The sequence below is a fragment of the Balaenoptera musculus genome, chromosome 12 (genome assembly GCF_009873245.2).
Source record: "Balaenoptera musculus isolate JJ_BM4_2016_0621 chromosome 12, mBalMus1.pri.v3, whole genome shotgun sequence".
Lineage (NCBI taxonomy): Eukaryota > Metazoa > Chordata > Mammalia > Artiodactyla > Balaenopteridae > Balaenoptera > Balaenoptera musculus.
This window is the reverse complement of record NC_045796.1, coordinates 409,860-415,859: the sequence shown is the minus strand read 5'-3', so window position 1 is coordinate 415,859 and position 6,000 is coordinate 409,860. Positions and strand designations below refer to the sequence as shown.

Here is a 6,000-nt window from a genome sequence, read left to right as displayed (position 1 = left end):
CCCTTAATTCCCAACTTCTCCCTACTTTCAACCTACAGTTTTCTATTTTTCTTCCTTTCTTTTTGTCCCTGTTTTTCTCTCTTATGTAAATCCTTCATCCCCTGTTTTTAGATTCTCCCACGAACTGATAAATCTGATGTGTACAGTAGGGCACAGGAAAGTGTCTATAGGTGGTATGAAACAGAAGGTGGGGAAAAGGATGTGAAGAGTCTCTTGTAAATCTTTGTGCTCCTTTTACACTGATTTCTATGTACAACTTTTCCTTTAGTATCCTAGGAAAGAGACCTGGAAGTAATCTTTGGCTCTTCCTTTCCTTCACTGTAGTGTATGGTAGTCGTAAAAAATTTTAAGAAGCCATTAGAATTTAGACAGATTCGAGTTTGAGTAATAATTGTGCCACTTACTACCATTGTACTAGTTACTTAATCACTTTTTAAAACTTATAATATTTTCCTTTTATCAAAGTAATATACTTACAGATTTTAAAATTCAAATAGTACTTCTAGATTTACAAAAAACAGCAATTTCCTACATCACGCATTCCCACTCCCAATTCTTTCCTTTCTAACTCGTAGCTACTTCTTTTGAAATTTATTCATATTTTAAAAAAACTTTCTAATGCTCTGTCTTTTTCAGTTGTGTACATTGTCTATGGACTTCCTAACTCTAGAAGATGAAGGTTTAACACTTCCACCTGATTTCCTAGACACATGCATGTTTATGAACGCATAGAAGATCACCTCCCATTTTTTCAAAAATAATTATAGTACCCTTTTGATTAAATTACCATTCAGCATTTACCTCATTAAAATTATGGAATCATTATTCACAGCTGAGGCATATGCTACGATTACGTTTTCTTTTTTGTACAATTTTGTCTTTACTGGATTCAACAATTGCCGAATTTATTTGCTTATTGACTTTTCTATGTACCTATTACATATTGTCACCAAACCCTGAAGATCTCCTTTTAAAACACTCAAACAGGGCTTCCCTGGTGGCGCAGTGGGTAAGAATCCACTTGCCAATGCAGGGGACATGGGTTCAAGCCTTGGTCCGGGAAGATCCCACATGCCGCGGAGCAACTAAACCCGTGCGCCACAACTACTGAACCTGCGCTCTAGAGCCCGCGAGCCACAACTACTGAAGCCCGCACGCCTAGAGCCCGTGCTCCGCAACAAGAGAAGCCACCGCAATGAGAAGCCCGTGCACCGCAACAAAGAGTAGCCCCCGCTCACTGCAACTAGAGAAAGCCCGTGCTCAGCAATGAAGACCCAACGCAGCCAAAAATAAATAAATAAATAAAATAAATTAAAACAAACAAACAAACAAAAAAACACTCAAACACCTCAGGCATTCCATGGACTGGCTTTTTCCTGGAGATGTGTCTCTAGCTTTCTCCTGGGATTTCCCACCTCTCTCTTCACTTGGATTCCCTACTGTCTGGGTCCTAAATATTCCTTTTTCTTGGCCTCTTAGTTTTGGAGAATATCCTCCAGCAGGTATCTGAGATAAAGTATTTGGTAGAAAATATTTTTGAGCTGCATATCTGAAAATATTCTACCCTCACAATTATAACTAATATTTTGATTTTGAGTAGAATTCCACGTTAGAATTATTTTCTTCAGAATTTTGAAATTTAGTGCTCCACTGAATTTCAGTTTCCTGTAATTCTATTGAGACTTTCCATGCCATCCTGGTTTCCAATCCCTCAATGTGACATTTCTGTTTTTCCTTATGGAAAACCTTTAAGGTCCTTTCTCTGCCCCTGGTGTCCTGACATGTTGTGATGATGTGCCTTCATGTGGATCGTCGTAAGTTTGTTGTGCTGGGCGTTTGGTGGGTCCTTTCCATATGAGAACATGTCTTTTAGATCTGGGAACTGTTCTTGAATTATTGCTTGAATAATGTCCTCTACTTCATTTTTCTGTCCTCTATCCTGTAACTCCTATTTTTCAGATGTCAAACTTCTTAATCTTCTAATTTTCTTATGTCTTTCTCTTTCTCCATCTTTTTCTCTTCTGTTATGAGAGATATCAAATTTATCTTCTCTTTTATCAGTTTTTAAGTTTAAACTACTGCTTTTTTAATTTTCAAGAGCACATTTTCTGAATGTTCTTTTATATACTTTTTTTCCTTTCCCTGGTATATGATCTTCAGAGACTGCAGATCATGAAGTTTTTCATAATATTTTTCCTCTTCCTAGTTTGTTTGTTCCCTTTTTTGCTGTCTTCCTCCAACGTCTGTTGGCCTTGGTCATCTGTGCATATTTAGGAGGGGCAGAGCCAAGTGCCGCCGAGTGGCAGGGCTCACACAGGGCGGTGAGTGGGGCTGTGGTCGGCCTGCCTCCTCTGCCTCCACGGTCTGGCTCCGGGGGTCTGCACTGTCTGTCTGTGTGAGGCTCCTGCTCCTACAGTCCGGGATGCCTGGCTTCTCCCTCACACCACCTGAATCCCTACCTCCATCGCTCTCCTCCGTTTGCCCCTCTGCCCACAAGTCCTCCTTCTTCTAATCCTGCCTCAGGCCCCACCCGCCCTTCCAGGCTCAGCTCTCACATTGTCTCCTTGCTCTTTCTTCATCCACGTGTTCTAAGACTTTATGTTTCACTTGTTCCCTGATACCTGAAGTGTGTGTTTGTCTCCCCAACCACCCGTGCACTCAAGGCTCGAGACCATTTCACATACTGTTGGTGTGACCCTATGGCACCCAGCAAGTATTAGGTGCTGAGCGCTCTTTATTGATTTTAGAAAAAAATATCAACAGGAAATGAAAGCCTTGTATGCCGAACGAAGAGATGGCTTCCCAAATTATTTAATACATACATATGGTGTCACTTCAATTTGGTAATGCTTTTTTTTTTTTTTTTTTTTTGGTGGGAGGGCGGGTAGATCTTAGTTCTCTGACCAGGGATCGAACCCATGCCCCCTGCAGTGGAAGCTGAGTCCTAACCACTGGACCACCAGGGAATTCCCATCAATTTGGTAATGCTTTTTGAGTGCTTGATCTGCAAGAGACTCTGCAGGAACAGTATTTGACCATCTTATTTCCCTGATGGAAGCCTCCAGCTCCCTGGGGCTTGCAGCAGCCCTCCTGAAACACGTCACGTGTAAAGATAGGTTTTGAGATGCATCTTAAATAACTTGATATCATTAATTGAAGTTTGTCAAGTATTTACTTAAAAAATAAGTTAGATTGGTTTCAAAGTTATTCTTCTGTCATAACACTTGGCTACCAAAATGTTCTCTTGGTTGTATAGAAAAGGGTGGCGTTGTGACTAGAGGAATGGGAATTGTGTATAATCTGAAGCCTGCCTATCTCCCAGCCCAGGGGAGCATGTCCTTAATGGGAACCTTACTGGCCTTAAAGCAGATGCAGAAACAAAGTCGAGGCGGTGGCTTCCAGAGTCCAAACTCCTTAACGTCAGACGCAGACACCGCACGACCAGGCAAGCGCGTCCTCGCTTCCTCCCCTCCTCCACTGCCGTGGCTGCCCGCCCCGGAGCTCTCATGCCCCGTTCCAGACCGCAAGCCTGCCCACTAAAACTGTGGGCTCCAGAACAGTTCGGGTGGCCGCCGCCGTCACAGCAATGCTAGCAAGGCTCCTCTCTACCTAGTGCTTGCTGTGCTCTGCTGTGTCCTTGGTCAGCCCGCGCTGGGAAGCGCCGCCCTCCTCCAGACAGTACAGACACCGAGGCCCAGGGTCGAGGTGGACAGCGCGCCAAGGTCCCTTGGCTGGAAAATCCACCCGTTCTGGACCCCCGGCCGCCTGCCTCCTGCGGGGCCCGGGCTCAGGGCCAGCCTGCCGTCTCCTAGCAGCCCGCACCGCCCTCCCGGCGCTCTTCCGCCAAACTGCGGCGTCAGGGCCCAGGCTCGCGTGTCCGCACCACCAGTGGCCCAAAGCGCCAGCGGGTGAGCCAGCGGCAGCCGAGCGAGGCGTGACCCCGACCTCCACGCACCGCGCGGTTTCCGAGGCAACGGGCGCTACGCCTGCGCATCTCGCTCCCCGGCGCCTGTGGGGCCCGGCCGCGCAGGCCCCGCCCACCGAGCGGGCGGGGCGGTCTCTCGGGCGGAAACGCCCGAGCGGAAGTGCGTGGAGGCTGCGACGGGCCGAGGTTCGTGAGGGCGCGTCTCCGGCTGTGCTGGCGCATCTCTAGGTAGGGCCGGGCCTGGGGGGCCAGCGCGTCTGGGCCGCTCTCGGCCGTCGCCTCGGCGCGGCGGCTGCGCTCGTGGTTCTGCGCCGTCGCGGTCCCTGGGCCGCGTCTCCCTCACCGCATGTCCCCACAGCCGTGCGCCCTGCCTGCTCCTCCCGGTGCCGCTTTGGCCCGACTCCTCCCCGGAAAGAGGTGTGCAGTTCCGGGTCGCCGTGTGGTCCCTGTTGGCCGTAGGGAGGCGTCCTCTGACCTTTGCACTTGGCGTCTCCGAACTTGGGCGCCTTCCCCAGTGACCCGGCTGTTCTGAGCCGGGACCGTAGCACCCAGCAAGCACCATGCCCTCCGGGGAATAAAGGCTGGCGGGATGACGCCTAGGTGGCTGAGAGGATGATTTGTCCATGTCGGCCAAGGAGGGGCCAGAAGTTTCTCTCCGGGGGGGGTGGGGATTCCAGCTTAGTTTCGAATAAGTGGGAGTTGGGAGGTGCTGAGGGGCAAGAAGCCATTCATTCCTTCAGAGGGAACAGAATGCTCGAGACCTGCAGGTTTGAGACTGCCTGACATATTCTGGGAGAGACAGGGTGCTAGAGCTGGGGATGGCAGGAAACGCAGGGGAATTGGGAACAGGGAAGTGATGTGATCGGATCGTAGTGTTAAAAGAGTCATCTGGCAGGCGTAGGGATGGTGGTGCTGGGTGACTGCATGTGATAAGAGGGCTTTTGCAGCCATTTAAGGAAGAAGTTTTAGGACTGAAAACCTGGAAATGGTAGTGGGGAGAACTTGGAGGTGAGTTTGATGGGGAAAAAGTGAGGCCGTGGTATTTCCAGTGACTTCCACATTTTTGGCTTGAGCGCTTGAGTAGGTGATGCAAAGAATGAGAACCACAGAATGGGGACAGGTCTGCAGCATCAGGTTTTTCACCTGTCGCCTCCCAAATGTATTACGCTCTGGTTCCTCCGTGTCTGGTGTCCTCCTCCTGTTTTGTCCTCCATCTCTGTCATTTCTGAATCGTGGCCTCCCATCCTCATGTGCTCTGTGGCCTGCCCACGTTTGGGCCTTTCTGTTAGGAGCTACCACTCCTGCACCATCACAGCCTTCACACATTCTCTATGTGTCGATTTCCCCATCACCCCATCTCTGCCATCTCTAAGCTCTGCCGTAGGGGTTTTCCCCCAACCTGGCCATCTCTCCCTCCCAGGACTGCAGTGGTGCATTCCTTATTGGTTGTGTTCAAGGAAAGCAGTGAGAACACCTTGGCTGTGTCAGGTCGCACACTACTCATCTCCACACGTACCGTTTCCTGACCGCCTTACCTCCCAGTTTCTTTGTGTAATTTCCAACAGGCATGTCTATCTTCCAGACATGGAAATCTCTAATCACTTCTGGCCCTCAGTTTTCTCGTCTGTGAACTGAGAAGACCGCAGTAGGTGTTGGTGGAGGTCACTTACAGTTTTTACTATTCTGAGGTTCTCCCTACTCCCTGAGCCTGAATCAGTGTCATTTATGGGGCAGGTTTACTGTAAAGCTAATGAAGTTCAGGCTTCAGGGTCCTCGCTTTCACAGGCCCCTTCCAAGGCACTGGGAAGGACCTCAGTGGTCTTGTGTTTATAATTTTGCATTTTTTATTTTTATTTATTTATTTTTAAAAATTTATTTATTTTTGGCTGTGTTGGGTCTTCGTTGCTGTGCGCGGGCTTTCTCTAGTTGCGGCGAGCGGGGGCTACTCTTTGTTGCGGTGCGCGGGCTTCTCACTGCAGTGGCTTCTCTTGTTGCGGAGCATGGGCTCTAGGCGTGCGGGCTTCAGTAGTTGTGGCACGTGGGCTCGGTAGTTGTGGCTCGCGGACTCTAGAGCG

The 6,000-nt window shown here is 49.0% G+C and overlaps 1 protein-coding gene across 4 annotated transcripts in view; it reads left to right on the top strand.

The window, feature by feature from the left end:
• The first annotated feature begins 4,067 nt into the window (after window positions 1-4,067).
• FAM120B (family with sequence similarity 120B) overlaps window positions 4,068-6,000 on the top strand; it is an 85,086-nt gene continuing 83,153 nt past the window's right edge. For 3 of the 4 annotated variants that reach the window (XM_036871669.1, XM_036871671.1, XM_036871670.1), the window contains exon 1: window positions 4,080-4,153. The gene's annotated coding sequence lies outside the window, so the exon portion shown is untranslated. Of the gene's footprint in view, window positions 4,154-6,000 lie in introns of all 4 variants that reach the window. The other variant, XM_036871672.1, reaches the window with a different exon arrangement.